Here is a 16020-nt window from a genome sequence, read left to right as displayed (position 1 = left end):
TGTGTACTCTGAGATATCTCGTAGGCCACAGGTTCTGAGATGGCAGGAAAGAGCTGTGTCCTCCTGGATGGGACCTAGTTTGTGGAAGAGCATCAGGCCAGCTCACTGCATGGTGGCCCTCCCACAAGGGACCCCAGAGCCAGCCACCAAACATCCCACAAGCCTGGGGAAACTGAGACGAGAGGTGTTAAGAGTGAGTAAGAGGTCTTTGGGTTGTTTGGGGCAGAGGAGAGAGAATGAACACAGTTATTTTGTTACGGAAATGACAGGCCAGCCAAGAAACAAGCACCACTCGGAGGGTTGGAGTACTCAGATGTATTACGCCAGCGGGCTCAGAGGGGCTTCTGCTCCGAAGCTCTGAGCACCTCCAAGACGTGCGCATGAGGTTTTACAGAGTAAAGTACAAGCTTGGGGGTATTCGGCCAGTAGGCATGGAACAGCTTTAGCAGCATCATTATCACAAAAGTAGAGGCAGTGAGGCAGCAAACCAACATTTCAAGGCCAGATATGTCTCTTTGAAAATCCAGCTGGCTAGCAAAAACATGAACAGGGAATCAGCAAACCGACACTTATTAACTTAGATTTACGAGTTAGCCTGGCAGAACTCAGATCAGCGATCTGACACTTGTTACACTTAGATTTGTGACTTAGTTTGTTAGCCCAGCTGGGCTTTTCCTTCACAATTTAGTTATTATGATTGATTGATCCCAGTTATTGAATGTTGACTTTGTGACAGTGTCCCCTGCTCAAGGTCAAGGACCATCCTGTCCCACTTACTGTTGTACCCCCTTGCCTGGCACTGTCTAGGAGATACAGGCGGTATGGAATGATCTCACTTAATCCTCCAACAACCCCCACAAGCAGGTACCATTATTACCATCCCCATTTTGCAGATGAGGAGGCTGAGGCCCAGGGCATGGAAAGGATTTGTCCAAGTCACACACCTAGAAGGTGGCAGAGTCAAGACTCAGACTGGTTCTGTCTGGCTCAGAAGTGCATAGTCTCATGACAACACCCGTGCCCCTTCAACTCTGGTGGCTCCAAAGAGTCTAGACCTGTGGGCGAGATGTGGGAGGGGTCCAAACAGAAACATGCAAAGCAGACAGATGCCCTAGGGGGGGTATTCCTGGAGCAGGACCCAAACCCCTCTTCTCTCCGCCTTCCTTCATTCAAATGCACCCTGCCCTTCTCTCCCGGTGCCAGCATGGCACATAGCCAAGAGAACCAATTTAGCCTTTTTGGACTGATTTTATATTTATTACATCCTTACTTCTACCAGGCATTCTTTCATGCACTACCCTACATTGTTTAATTCCAGCCTCAACACTAAGAAGATTCTGTAACTTTCCAAAGTGATCAAAAAGTGAGTGGTGTCACTGAAATCCAAACCCCAGCAGATTTCATCGTCACCATCATCATTATCATTATGGCAGTTACCATTTTGACTTCTCATCATACGCCAAGCATTTTACATGCAGGAGTCCTCACATCACCTCTGTGAGGGAGGGCTCATTCTGATCTCCATTTTACAGAAGAAGAAACTGAGTCACAGAGAAGTGAAGTCACTTCCCCAAGATCACACAGATAGTAAGTGGCAGAGCCAGGATTGGAACCCAGAGCCGGCTAAGACTGGGGTCTATGGTCTTACTCGTTGGGCTCCATCACTCCCGCTGTGGGGATTAAACCTGTTGACTACGCACATCACGTGACATTGAGGGACCAGATTAATGAATGAGTGTACGAGTAAAAAGGGGGCACTTCCTGGCACATCCTCCCAGTGCCCGTCCCCAGAGACAACAAGAGGGAAGGGGGTCTCCTTTAAGTCTTAGCTCTAGAGCAGCTGGTTTCCAAGGTGGAGAAAGGGGCAGGGCTACCAGAGAATCCCTGGGAATTGTTCATTACAAAAGCATCATCTTCTTGCTAAACCCCTAGGGAGGGGCCTCTGCTGGCCAGTGCTCCTGGGGTACTGACACCTTTCCTGGTGGGCAGGGAAGAGCAGGCGACTTCGGAGGAAGGTCATCATCCTCTGCCTGTGGAAAGGTCACCAGATGCTATGTTAGTGAGGACTTGGCATTGACCCCTCAGTCCCCGAGGTGGGTAGGATCCCATTTCTACCAGTGGAGTTGCACAGAGCTTGGCAGAAGCCACAGCCAAGAGGGAGGTTTTGCAAATAGTTGCTACCTAGCCAGAACCCTCTGGAAGGAGCACAGTTAGAATAACAAGGGACCAAATGGACACTTAAGATGCCTCCTCCTTCCCCATCCCTTACAACAAAAAAGAGCTCTGCTTTCTCTTGGGTGCAAGAGACATAGAGTTTTAAAAACATTACTGAGTGATGGCTGTGTGCCAAGCACTGTGTACACCCCTGGGCCCCAGGAGTCTACCATATCCTTACAGTGACCCTACATCTATTCTCCCACATAAAGGCTTCTATTAAATATGAGTCAGATGACATCATTCCCTTCCTCAAAACCTTCCAGTGGCTCCCCAACCACCTTAGAATAAGGACCAAATTCTTCACCATGGTCCACAAGGACTTTCCCCTACCCCATTGTCTCCGCTGGCTTCACTCCAGCCACATTGCTATTTCTCCAGCACACTAAGCATGCTTATACCCCAGGGCCTTTGCACTGGCTGTTCCCTTTGCTTGGAAACCTCTTTCCCAGAGATCCCCATATCACATTCCTTCATCTCCATCAGGTCCCCAATGAAATGATACCTCATCAAAGAGGCCTTTACTGACCACTTAGAACCCCTTGCCCCCTTCCACCTCCCTTCCCTGTTCTAGTTTTCTCCAAAGCACCATTACCCACTGACATGAGAATGTCATATCCATGAGTACAGGGGCCTCGGGTGTTCATTCTGTGTCCCTGGGACCTAGCACAGTACCTGGCACTTAGGAGGTGCTCAAAAGCATTTGTTGAATGAATGAATGAATGAATGGCCCTTTTAGATCACAATGAACGATCCTATTTACAGAGGAAGAGTCCGAGGCTCAGAGAGGTGAAGGGACTCACTTGAGGTTTCCCACCCCATGAATAGAAGACTCCAGATGAGAAACAGTACGTCATTTTATGGGCTGCATAATATTCCATTATCCAGTCCTTACACTGTTTCTTCTCTCTAGTCAGTAACTTGATGACCCTCCTTGTACATGTGTCTTTTTCCCTATATCTATTTCCTTAAGATTTTATTTCTTCCCTCCTCTCCCCTGTTTCTGTCACTGTATTCTGTGGGCTTAGATTCAGATGATTATTATTATTATAAAATAGTTCTATTGAAAAGATCTTGCTTTAGATCATTTGTTTTCTATTTGCATTGCCAATAACCACTAACAAAAAATACTTAGCTTTACCTTTTTGTTTTCCTGGTTTTGTCACTAAATGTCAGTGATTAAAATTATGACCTCTCCATTCATGGATTATTTATTTTGATTTATCATTTGGTCAACTAGGGCTTGTATTTGAGTCATTTTTCTTTTTTAAGGATGCATAAGTGGAACACTTTCTAAGTCTTTGCATGTCTGAGAGTGTATTTCTGTCACCTTAGCACATGAGAGGCAATTTAAAGGGTGTGGAATTCTTGGACCACTGTCCATTACCCAGGGTTGGGCATGTGGATTGCATGTGTGTGTGTGTGTGTGTGTGCGTGCGCATGTGTATGCGAAAGTGTTTTATTGAGCTGTCATAAACATATAGTAAAATGCAGACATTTTTAGTGTGCAGCTCAATAAAATTTTGACAAATAATCCATCCATGTAACCATCAACCAGCTCAAGATATAAAATATTTCCATCACTGCAGAATGTTCCCTTGGGCTCCTTTCCAGTCATTCTTCCACCCACCAGATACTATGTTCTGATAGCACCATAGTTTAGTTTTGTATATTCTTGAACTTCATATAAATGGAATCACACACTATGGACTTTATGTCTGGCTTAGCTCACTCAAAGTAATTTTTTTTGAGATTCATCCACATTATCTTATGTATCATTAGTTCCTTCCTTTTTGTTTGTTTTTATCTGAGTGTCTTACATTGAATGAATTTCCCACAGCTGGTTTATCCATCCTCCTGTAGACAGACATTTGGGTGACTTCTAGTTTGGGACTGTTGTTCTCATACAGGTCTTTTTGTGAACACTGCATTCCCTTCCCTTGGGTATGTATGTAGGAGCGGAATTGCTGGATCACAGAGTTAGTGTTTAGCTTTGTATCAAACACCTTTCCAGTGTGGTTGGACAATTTTACACTTGCTCCATGTCCTTAACAACGCTTGAAATTGCCAAGGTTTTAAAAAATCGTTGTGTTGATGTTTTGCTTTGTTTTAACCATTATGATCGGTGTGGAGAAGAGACCTCATTGTGGTTTTAACTTAACACTTCTCTGATGACTAGTGGTGAACACCTTTTCATGTGCTTATCACTTGCTTGGACATCTTTTGTGAGATGCGTGTTCAATTCTTTTGTCCATTGACTTCTTTGATGTCTGGTTTTGATTGTTAGAAATGTAAGGCAAACCTGTTTTTGTTCCTTTAGAAAGATCACCTGGGTTGTCGTTTCTGTTGCTTAAGAGTTTGGAGGGGGTTGGTTTCGTTTTGGTTTGGTTTGGTTTATTTTGCTTCACTTTTTCTTAAATACTTACAGAATTTTTTTCAGAGAATTTTTTTCTCTGAAATTTCCTGATTTCGACCTATGTTAGATTTAGCTGAAACTCAGCCCAGCCAGTCAGAGACTGAAAGCTCAAGACAGTTTTCCATTATTATTTATGAGTACTTCTTCTGTACACACTGCGCTCCTCCCTCTGTAAATCCTGAATTGGTCCTCTGTGTATCTTCCTTTCCTTTCATTGTGTTAATCTCCTTAACTTTTTCTTCTGAGTTCTGAATGAATTTTTCAAGCTTGTCTTTTATTCTCTGGTTCAGTTTGCTGCTATACTTAATCTTGTGTTTCCATCATGGTTTTTAATGAAGCAAGTACATTTTCTTCCCCTCAGGGTCTTCTCTAACCTCAGATATGCCTTTTTTGTGAATGCTTCCCATAGTTTCTTAGATGGAACAAAACAACCCTTGGAATTGTATCAAAAACACAAATGAGAGTTTTGATCAAGTTTTGTTTTTCTGATTTCTTTTATTCCCTCCATCCCATAAGGATGCTTCATCCCATTCTCTTGGATGCACCATCTTTTCTTGTGTTTAGCATTCATCATCTGCTTATATTCCCTAAGGGAGCCGTCTGCTGATACAATGTATGATATTGAGTTGGGTTTTTCTAAGACTATGCATCCTGTGGGACCTTTCAGGCCCAGTGGAAGTGAGAAGGGAAAGACTGAAGTCGTTACAGAGGAACATTTCTGTTTTGGAATTCCATCTACCTAGGAGAGCAGAGTGGAGAATTGTACTATGGTCAACCTTATCCGGAAGCAGCTTTGGGCCAAATAGTGTCTTGTATCTGCTAATCGTGGAATCAGGGGAAGTAGCTAAAGCAATGCCCTTAGCTCCTTGCCAAGCCCGGCTTCCCTCGGCAGCACTCAGCCGTGGCAGGCCTCCCAGATGACAGGCTCCCACTTGGGATTCCCCACAACATGGCGGCACACACGGTGCCCTTCCCGGAGGCTCCAGCTGGATTTACATCAACTGCTTGTTGCTCCCCACTCCTGACAATGGGATGCTCTGGAATCTCTTCCCCCGACTTGACAGTGACTTATTCTTTCCTACACAATTTCCATGGACCTGTTCAGACATTCCTCCAATCTAATTCCATCTCCACGCCCTTTTGCATAATTATCTGAAATTTGGGGCAGTGTAGTTTCCAGCTCCAGGAACGGCTTTCCCCTGGTCTTTCTGTTCCATTGGTCATTTCAGCAGATCTCCTGGAGAGAAACACAGAGAGACTCTGCTGCTGCAGTCACCTCCTAGCCTGGAGGTCCTTTCACCAGTCCCTGAGGCCGTACAAAGCTGGTGTCTAATCAAATAGAGATCAGACCTCACCTGCTAACATGCTCTTTGTTTTTTATTACACAGTCCAGGAACCTCCTCATTAAACTTACATTGCACGCGTAACTAAGTGCACTGTAGATGTTTAGCCATGGCCCAGGGCCTGTTTTAGTGCTGAAATCAAGGTTCTTGTAGGTTTTGAGAAAAGAAAAGAGGAGTTACATGAAGACCCTGAAAGCCTGGAAGAGCTTTTGTTTATAAAGGAGGGGAAGTCTGGGGCTGGCCTCCACCTGAGAAACAGTGTCCTTCTTCCCTGAGCACCTTAAAGCGGATGCTGAGTCCACCCCAGCTAGCTGAGTAGCCCAGGTCTCGGCAAAATCCTAGATTAAAAGACGAACCAACGGCAATCTCCTGCCAGGCTCTGAGAAGTCCTCCCAGTAGTACATGCACTGAACATCCCATTCTACAGATGAGGAAACTGAGGCTCAGAATGGTCCAGGGAGGACCCCACAGCTAGTGTGTGGCAGAGCCCAAATCTGAATCTGTACTTCATCTCCTTTAATTCTCAGCACAGACTGATGGGGTAGGCATCACTATTTGCATTTTAAGGTCAGACTACGGAGGCCCCAGAGAATAAAGTTGAGTGTCAGCCCCTCCACCTTCCTCGGGTGCAGTGGAGCTGAGACTCCGCCCAGGCAGGGGTCTAGGGACCTGCTGGTAGCTCAGGATGGAGGTGTGACCTGATGGGAGACCTTGAGGATGTGACAGGGGGTTGGTGATGGCTGAAGCTACCAGAATGGGGAAGAGGTGGCCCAGGACAGAGAAAAGATGGGGGACTGAGGGGAAACCGTGAGCAAAGAAGCATATGCAGGATGACACAGGAAGAGGTGTCCCCAGAGGCCAAGGAGGGGCCAGGACAGCGCAGCGGGTAAAAACAAAATTAGGGTCTTTTAAAGCATGAGTTCTCAAAGCTTCCTCTGGGAGGGGCTCTATGTAGAGTGGGTGGTCCCACATGGAGGGGGGGTCAGAATCACCCCCAGATGAAACTCAGATTCCTGGGTCCCGCCCCAGAGTCTCTGAGTCAGCAGGTCTGGGCCCAGGGGCCCAGGAATTTGCATTTCTGGTAAGTTCCCACTCAAATCAGGTAACTGATTCACATTACAGGGGGCCATCTCTCTTAAGAAGAGGGAGCATATCATGGCTGGGGCCCAGGAGCTCAGCTGGGACCCTGGGCTTTTCATCTTTTCTCCCTTTGCCCGACCGTTTCTGCAAGCTCCCCCAAGCCCTCTGTCTACGGCTCTTTTTGAACGGAGGTGTAAGTACACCCAGCAAAGTGCACTGATCTTAAAGTCACACGCCTGTTGGATTTTTACACAGATGTACACCCATGCATCCGCCACCTGGATCAAAGAGGATCAAGATGCTGAACATGTCCAGTGCACCCAGCAACCTCCCCCAGTGCCCCTGTAACCAGTAACCTGCCCTTGGGGGTGTTCCAGAAAGGAATGGGGTCCTTCCTCTTGGACTTCATAAGATGCAATCACACGGGATAGTCTTTTTGTGCCAGAGGCCCCTTCTTGATAATTGATCAGTTTATTTTTTTAATTGAAGTATAGTTTATTTTTTTGACCAGTTTATTTATTATGTCTCACTCACGCTGAAAGGAAGCACAAGTGACGACACTGATCAGTACTTCCCTGTGCCTCTTCCTCTACATAAGGCACATTTTCCTTGAGATCCTCCTACCTGACATTTTCATTGCCAGCCAAGGGTTTCATCATCATCTGTTCCAATTCTCAAAACAGCCCTGCAAGGAAGGTGTTTATATTCCTGCCATTTTACAGATGAGAAAACTGAGGTTCAGAGAGGTTAAAATATTTGCCAAATCCCACAATGTGTAAGATGCAGCCTCAGGCAGTCTGAATTCAGGGCTTGCCTTTAGCCATGAGGCCATCCTGCCTCCCTTCCAATGGAGACTTACAACCCAGTAGACATGCATGTCGATATTTGTTGATTAACTGAAGTGACCACCCTCCCACCCCGACTCCCACCCCCCACCAAAAGCAGCTGTTTGCTGATCTTTGGAATTGCTACATTAAAAGCAGCCTAGGATTACTTCCCAGGACTCAAAGCCAGGCCAGCTTTGCTTGTGGGTTGAACAGTGGATTCATGTCCTCAGTGGTCCAGCCTCAGCCTGGCTCCCACTTGAACTGGCCAGTTTGGGAGGCTGAGGCCTCAGACATGGAGATTGGGCTCAGTGAGAAATGACCCCCCCCCCAGGAGCCATCAAAGGCCGCAGCCACCTGCACTGCCTCTCTCCAGGCATCCTGGCGCCTCTCAGGGTCCCCAGCTATGATTCTTGTGCGGTATTTAAACCGGCCACAGCACAAGGCCACTCTGTCATGCTGCAGAAGGGACCCTCGGGACAGCTAAAGAGCCAATAGCCTTTGTGCTAACAAAAGAGATGAAAAAGGGGCTGTCGAAAAAGGATATTTTTCCTCCCCTAGTTTTTCAAAGTGGAAATAAAAGAGAGAGGAAAAGCAGGGGAAATGGGCCTAATTATAAATGAGGAATGATGGGGAGTTAATGATGACTCATATTTTAAATTGGTGTTTGACAAGAACAAGAAAGGACTGAAATCGGGACAATTAGGAAGTAATGAAGAGCTTTAAAAACAGAGAGAAAAGCAGGTAATGGAAGGGTTCTGGAAGGCTGTGCCTGGAAAATGACTAAGTGTGTCTCGGGTCCAGGCTGTGGGTGGGTGTCCCATAGGGGAGCCACGAGATTGATTCTAAAGGGTTGGTGCAGATGAGAGGGGCTCAGAAAATTCAGCCAGACCCCCCCAGCCTTGAATCTGCCCACTTCTTGTGACGTCCAGCTTCTCCACCCTGATCCAAGCCCTGAGCTCTCTCCCACGGAGCCCTGAAATGACCATCTTGCTGCTGTCCCTTCCTCTCTCTGCCCTCCCCCAGTCTGTTCATCTCATAAGCCAGAGGATTCTGTCTAGAGACAAGGTGACTGTCATTCCCTTGTTCCAGGTCCTTCTGTAACTTCTCACTGCATATCAGAGAAAATCTCAATGTCTCACCTTAATCTCCAAATTCTAGTCTAAGTGATGAGCTAGTGTCTGTCTGTCCAGCCTCATCTCAAGCCAGGTGGGTCCTGGCCCTGTATACATCAGGATTCTGGCATCCTCAAATATACCATGTTTGTGCCAACCTCAGGGCCTTTGTACATACTCTCTTTTTTTGCCCAGAATACCCTATCTTCATATCAGGGCCAGGGGGACTCATTCTTGACCTTCAAGTTTAATCTTCAAGTCAGAGTAAATGTTCTAGAACACCTAGCTTGAGGAAGTCTCCCCAGTCTTTTTTTCATTGCACCTTATGAAATTTCTTCATAGCCCTTATCATGGCTTATAATTCCAACTTTTGTTCTCTTGCTTGCTTTTATTCTATCCCCAATTCCTCCTGTAGACTATGAAGGCAGGGACCATGGATGTTTTATTTACCAGTGTATTGCCTAGCACCTAACACAATGAATTACACACAGTAGAGTAAATAAGAAAACTGCTGTCTAATGCAATGATTCCAGTTCTGGCTTCAGGCACAGCTGGATCCAGGTGATTGTTGTCATCAGGAATCATTCTTTATTTACTTAGCACTGCTTTCCTCTGTGCGGTCTTCATTCTCAGGCGATCTCTCCTCAGGACAGGTTTTAGCAACTCCACTAGGAAAAGAGGCTCTCCTTGCTAATCCCTTCAGCCAGACTCAAGTCACCATTATTCACTGGACAAGTCTTTACTGGGTGAGCACTAACTATGTTCCAGGTACTGTTCTAAGAATCAAAGAGTCATCAGTAAACAAATAGAGTCCTTGACCTCTTGGAGCTTATTTTGTAGTGGGGGAGACAGACAATAAACAAGACAGGATAAAAAGCTCTCTAAAACAGTGATAGCCGGGGCGGGGGATGGGGGGAGACAGTATAGCTCAGTGGTAGAGCACCTGCTTAGTGTGCACGAGGTCCCAGGTTCACTCCCCAGTACCTCCCCTAAGAAATAAAATACTAAATAAATCTAATTACTCCCCCCCCAAAAAAATATAAAAAACAAACAAACAAACAATGATAGCTGGAGAGGGGAGGGTTGGAGTGTGATGGGCAGGAGGTGAGCAGGGAACTCAGTTGATGTGCAATGCCTCGATTGCCCTGACTGGAGGTGCTCGCTCCTCAGCCAAACACATGGCAATGAGAATAAGGGGAGAGTTGTTCCACAGAGGAAATAATGAGATGGTCCCAGAAAAGGATGTGATGGAGACAGTCAGGAAAACCCAGGAGATATCCTCTGCAGACCCTGAGGGGAACAGGCTCAGAAACTCAGGACCCAGGATTGCAGACCCTACACCAAGTACCAGGCTGTGTACCCCTCTGTGCGGTGCTTCTCACCTCCAGGGTGGGACAGAGGTGTGTCAGGATCAACCACGAGACCCTGGAGCATCTTAGCGTGTAAGTATCTGACTCAAGACAAACCAGATCAGATTCTAGGTGGTCCCCGAGAAACCTTCACGAGCAGGAGAGGAGGGTCTGCAGGCACCACAGGTGCATGAGGGTCTGCCCCCACCATCTGCCTTATTTCAGCCACACGATGCCTGAAGCCGTGAGCCGCTGACTGGTGGGAGCTGGTGGTCCTGGTGGTCACCTGTATGGGACTGCTTTACTCCTCTGCAAGATGTCTCTCTGGCCTCGAAATCAGGTACGCCCATGAGAGTGCATTGCCTTATCTGTTTTGTGGGTCTCAGAAGAGTGAGAGTTGAGAACTGCAGTTAAGTGGAACTGAGGTAGTGTTTTCTCCAGAAAGGGCAATTCCCAGAAACGGTTGTGTTTGGGGAGGAGGCCAAGCTTTGGGTTGGGTTTGTTTTCCACAATCAGGGGAGGGTTTTCAGGTTACCTCAGTGTTACTGGGAAGTCATCTGAGGCCCTGAAATTAATGACCAAAGGGTTGGAAATTTTGCCTTGTCCTCAAGATGACTATCTGGGACAGGAGTAACCCCTGGCTTTCATCTCAAATGCCATCTCAGAGGGGTTGGTAGTAATTGCCTAGACCACCGTGTTGAGCACAGATAGATGCAGGCTCAGCAGGAAAGTGTGCTGTGATCCATTAGTAATGTCTGCTAGGGACACATATCAGACACTGACCACACCTGATCAGACAGACAACACTGTGCATCCTAGAGGAGAATGCCCAGCCAGAAATCAATGCAGAGCAATAATGGGGATTGTCCCAAGGCCACATGTCACAACAAAGAGCAGACTCTGAGGTCAGACCTCTCCTGGCTCCACCATTTGTATACTGTGTGACTTCACCTACCTCTCTGAGCCTCAGTTTCCTCGTCTCTTTATTATAGCAGTAACATCACTCCTATCTCATAGGAGTGTTTAAGGATTAAATGTGATCATATATGCAAAATTATTCCATAAGACCTACTTCCCTTCTTTTCATCCTCCCCTGCTGTGGCCATCCATCTGGAGGAGGTGAGAAGTCAGAAAGGAGAGGGAAAGGACCCCGGCAGAACTTGCTAAGGAATGTGCAGTGGGGCTGACCTGGAAATGATCTAAAGTTGGAATCACTGGGGAGCAATGGGAAGTTTAAAAAAACCCAACCCCAAAGCTTCCGCTGGAGATACAAGCTTGTCAGGCTGGCACGTTGCTTCCTGGAGAGGCTGCTGGGAGTGGTGGTTTAGAGCATGAGTTTTGCAACCAGACCACGCGGGGTTAAAACCTAGCCCTTTCTCATACTGGTTGTGTGACATCATCTCTTGTGTCTCTGTTTTCTCATCTGTAGAATGGGAGTACTAAGGGCAACTTCCCCCCGGGTTGATGTGCCCATTAGGTGAGTGCTCTGGAAAACACTGGCACAGTCCCTGGGACGTAGTAAATACTCTTAGGATAATGACAATTATGATGATGATGATCTGGAAAGCATCTGCTTCCTCTGCGGCCTGGAAGCCCCACCATTAGATTTCCTTCTTTCTGTCACCCCATCACCACATGAAGGTGGGGGATGTTGAAGAAATCACCCCAGCGGAGAATTCCTCCAGCTCCGCCCAGGAGATGCACCCTTTCTGTAGTCCGGGGTTGGAGGGCGTCTGAGACCGCTAGGTGACCACGCCACGCGGAGGCTTCTGAATCCCATCCGGGCAGATGGCGTCCCCTGGGTCCTTCATTAATTATCCTATAGCAGAACCTTGCCGCTTCCCACTGTAATGCCCCGTAATCGGCCAAGAAAGCTCGCAATTCGCTATTTGGAAACAATTAGCCCAGTTCACGGCCTCTGCAGCATCAATTAACGTGGTCGTGGACATAAATTATGGGGAAGCAGGGACAGACATGGGGGGGATGAGGTCACAGCAGCCATAAACCTCTGGCTCAGATGAGGTTCCCTGGGAAGTGGGCTGACAGTGGGGATCCTTCCCCCTTCATCATTCAGGCGGGGGCCACTCTCCCCTCGGGGCCACCAGGGACCCAGATTCAGAAGCCTGTGGCCAGGGCCTCTGGGCTCAGGTCCTGGTCATCCGGGGCTCAGGCTGCCCCAGCCTCAACCTAAGAGGAAGGTACTGCAAATTCACTGATCTCTGTCTGCCTCTCTCAGGACCCGTCTCAGCCAAGGGAGACCCTTGGGGCAAGACACCACGGTGCCCTTCACCATCCTGGCACAGGCTAAGGGTGCTTCCTGGAGCAATAAAGGGCTCCTTGGGGCCCATCTCTCAGAAGAACCATCCCAAATCCATCAGGAAGCAAATGCTCAGAGGCCAGACCAGCTCTGGCTCCAGTCCCAGCTTGGCTATGTATTGGCTGTGTGACCCTGTACAACTCTCTTAACCTCTCCAAGCCTCAGTTTTCACATCTGCAAAATGGGGATTTAAAAAATTCAAATAGACAAATGGGCTCAACAGAGTGTACTTTGGTCGGTAGGGGTTCCTATTGGTAGTTGCCAGAGTAATAGAAGAATAGCAAATCCCTTAGAGGGTGTCAGAGCTTCTAGAATGTTTTAGAAACCACAGTCCACACGGATCCCCGGAAGGGTGGGAAGAGGAAGCAGACCAGCAGTCACCCCTGGGCTCCATCATGGGAGGACCCACAGCCCAGCTCACTCATTGGCTCTCGGCAGCCGCGGGGCCTCATTGCCGGGAGACCGGGAGACCTCAGCTCCTCACCACGTGGGCCTCTCCACAGTCAGCTCATAGCTTTCTCCCAGCTTTCCCCCAGGCCAGGGCTCCAAGAGACTGTGGGGAACTGGGTTAAATGCTTTGCGGGCATCATCTTACTGAATCCTCACTCAGGCAAGGGCGGGAGAAGGCAAGAAGACAGAAGCCTCTCCCGTCTAGGAACCAAATCTCAAAAGTGACATCCATCACTTTAGCTGTATTCTCTTCAATAGAAGCAAACACTGAGTCCCAGTCACATGCAAAGGGGAAGGGTTCACAGAGATGCAGGGGTGACTACTGGGAGGCAGGGGTCATCGGGGGGAAACTGGGGGGGGGGCCTACCCCAATGGAACGGTTAGCATCCTTACTGATGCCAGACAATGGATTAAATACTTTGCAAGCATCACCTATTTATTCCCTACTGGGGCCTCATGGGTCAGGCATTACACCTGTTGGTAAGGGATGAGCAGAACAAATGGTCATCCAACAGAGAAAGACAAACTGTCCCCTTAAAAATGGAGGTGCTGGAAGGAAAGAAAAACGCGTACTAAAAGCCTGCCAAATACTGTCACTATCCTTATGTTCTGGGTAAGAAAGCTGAGGCTCAGAGGAGTTAGGTAACTCACCCAGAAATCGGGAGGAGCTACTGGAATTCGAATCGTGTATTTTATCGTTGGCCTCTCACTCCACAGAGGTCAGGCCACTGTCCTTTGGATCCAGTCACAGACCGTCTGGGTTGCCTTGAACATGGGAAGTTGCATATCTGATTAATGGGGTCAGGAAGGCAGCCTACTGGCTGGTCAAGGGAAACTTGCAAATGAACCGTAATTCAGTAACGCGATTTCCTTGCCCAGGGACAGACTGACTGTTCTGGGCCAGGAGAAGCCAGCTGCTTAGCCTGTCTGACTTGGTCTCGCTGGAGACTTGAAAGTTACTGGAGAATTGTCACCAGCCAGCACCATTTGCTCAGGATAAAATCAGGAGAGCAGAACCAATCCCATTGGGAAGAAATAGCCTTGAACTCCTAAAGGTGGCAGAGCAGAGTAGCAGAGCCCAGGAGGCCAAGAGAATAGTCTTGTCCCTTCCTGACCCCAGCAAGCCAGGCAGGGCAGCCTTCCAGATGTGACAGAGCTCATACCCAAGAGGGATGGGGACTTACGCCCCAGCCAGGCCTGGTTCCTCGTCCCACCACGGCCCCTACCTGATGGTAGGACCCTGTGCAAGCCACAAAACTGTGTAAGCACATTGCAAGCCCTGTACAGTGGAAATGATGATAATCCAACCCCACAGGACCCCCGAGAGGGTGATGAGATGCAGGGCCTGCGAAGCATCCCTCAGAGAGCAGGTGCTGAGCAAACACCGGCTCTTCTCGGCGCGGGGGGCGTGCCGGGCAGAGGCGTGCCGCTGTCGTGGTTGTCTTCCTTGTGCCTGGCACGGACTTGGCTAATCAATTAGACAATCCAGGAAGAATGCAACTGCTGGACAGGGCGAGGGCTCGAGAGATGCCAGTTCAAGAGCTGGAACCATTCTTAGACGTGGAATTGCTGTGAAGTGGGTCGCGGCCCTATTTCTAAAGAAAGCTTTGGTCAAATGAGTCAATGATGTTAACTCCTTGCCTGGCAGTTGGGTGTGTTTCAACCGCCTCAGAAGGACAGAGCGGCCCCGACACCAGGGAGGTAGCCAGGAGTGGGACGGGTTGGGATAACTTGCTGCTGCTCATTGCCGAGGGCTCCCCAAGACCCCAAGGGGACGTGGATTGATCTGGGGTGCCTGCCATATGTCTGCTCTCCCCTAGACCCCTCTGCATGATCTGCAGTAATTCTCGACCTACTAGAAAACCCTGAAATAACATACTTGCTGTGTGATCTTGGGAGAAAGACTTAACCTCTCTGAGCTTCAGGGTTCATATCAGCACCTCTAGAGCTGCCACCAGGACTTGAAGGAGACATGTGAATCGCAGTGCCCGGAGCCTGATATAAATCCTCAATTACTGGTAGCCCATTGCTATCAAAATATGTGCCTCTTTAGAATGACTCTGTAACGCCTAAGAACCCCTTAGTCCCAAGAAGTGAAGCTGTTTGTATCTTCCCAGAAACAGATCAAAGGAGCAGCTCACAGGAGGGAGGAGGGACCAGTCCTTTCTGAAGACCCTCCTCTTGCCACCCCTAAATGTCCTCCCTGGATGCATTGTGCCTCAGATCACAGAAATCTTGGTGTTTCCTTTCAGCTTGGCATAGGGGACAGAGAGCCCCTCCATCGTAGCTCAGTGTCCACTAGTGTTCTCAGGAGAGGCACTGACACAGGAGCAGACATATGACAGAGAGATGGATGGTGTCAGGGTCCACCAGATCTCCTGGCACCCACGTGTTTGTGTGCGTGTGTATGTGTGTGTGTGTGTCTATGGTGTGTGAGACACTATATCTTCGTGGGTCAGGTCTTCTAGAAGCAGCAGTGGAGTACACAGTGTTGCCAGAAGACCCTTCTTAGCCACTGGGAGGGCTGCCTACGAAGTTTGGGGGCTGCTGGCTGCAGATGGTCAGATATTCAATTCACCTCGGCCTCCCATCTGCTAGCTGCTCTGGCTGGCCAGGAGAATTCCCCACAGGCCAGCTCTGGGCTCTGGCAAGTCGCTCTGCCCCAACCCGACCCTCGGGTGACCCTCAGACAGGGCTGTGCTCAGCAAATCAGGAGGGTGCCTCCTTCCAGTCAAGCCCCACCCATCAGCTCCTGCCAAGGTAACCGCCTCTGCTTTCCGCTCAGAGTCTGCTCCCCAGAGCTGGGGCTAAAAGAACACAGGATTTGGCATCAGATCTACCAGGGGTCATGTCCTGGCTCCTCTGGGCGTTTGCCAGGACCTGAGTTTCCACTTTCTCCTGTTTTTCCAACA

The sequence above is a fragment of the Vicugna pacos genome, chromosome 32, assembly GCF_048564905.1.
Source record: "Vicugna pacos chromosome 32, VicPac4, whole genome shotgun sequence".
NCBI lineage: Eukaryota > Metazoa > Chordata > Mammalia > Artiodactyla > Camelidae > Vicugna > Vicugna pacos.
The sequence above is the reverse complement of the archived record's forward strand: the minus strand, read 5'-3'. Positions refer to the sequence as shown.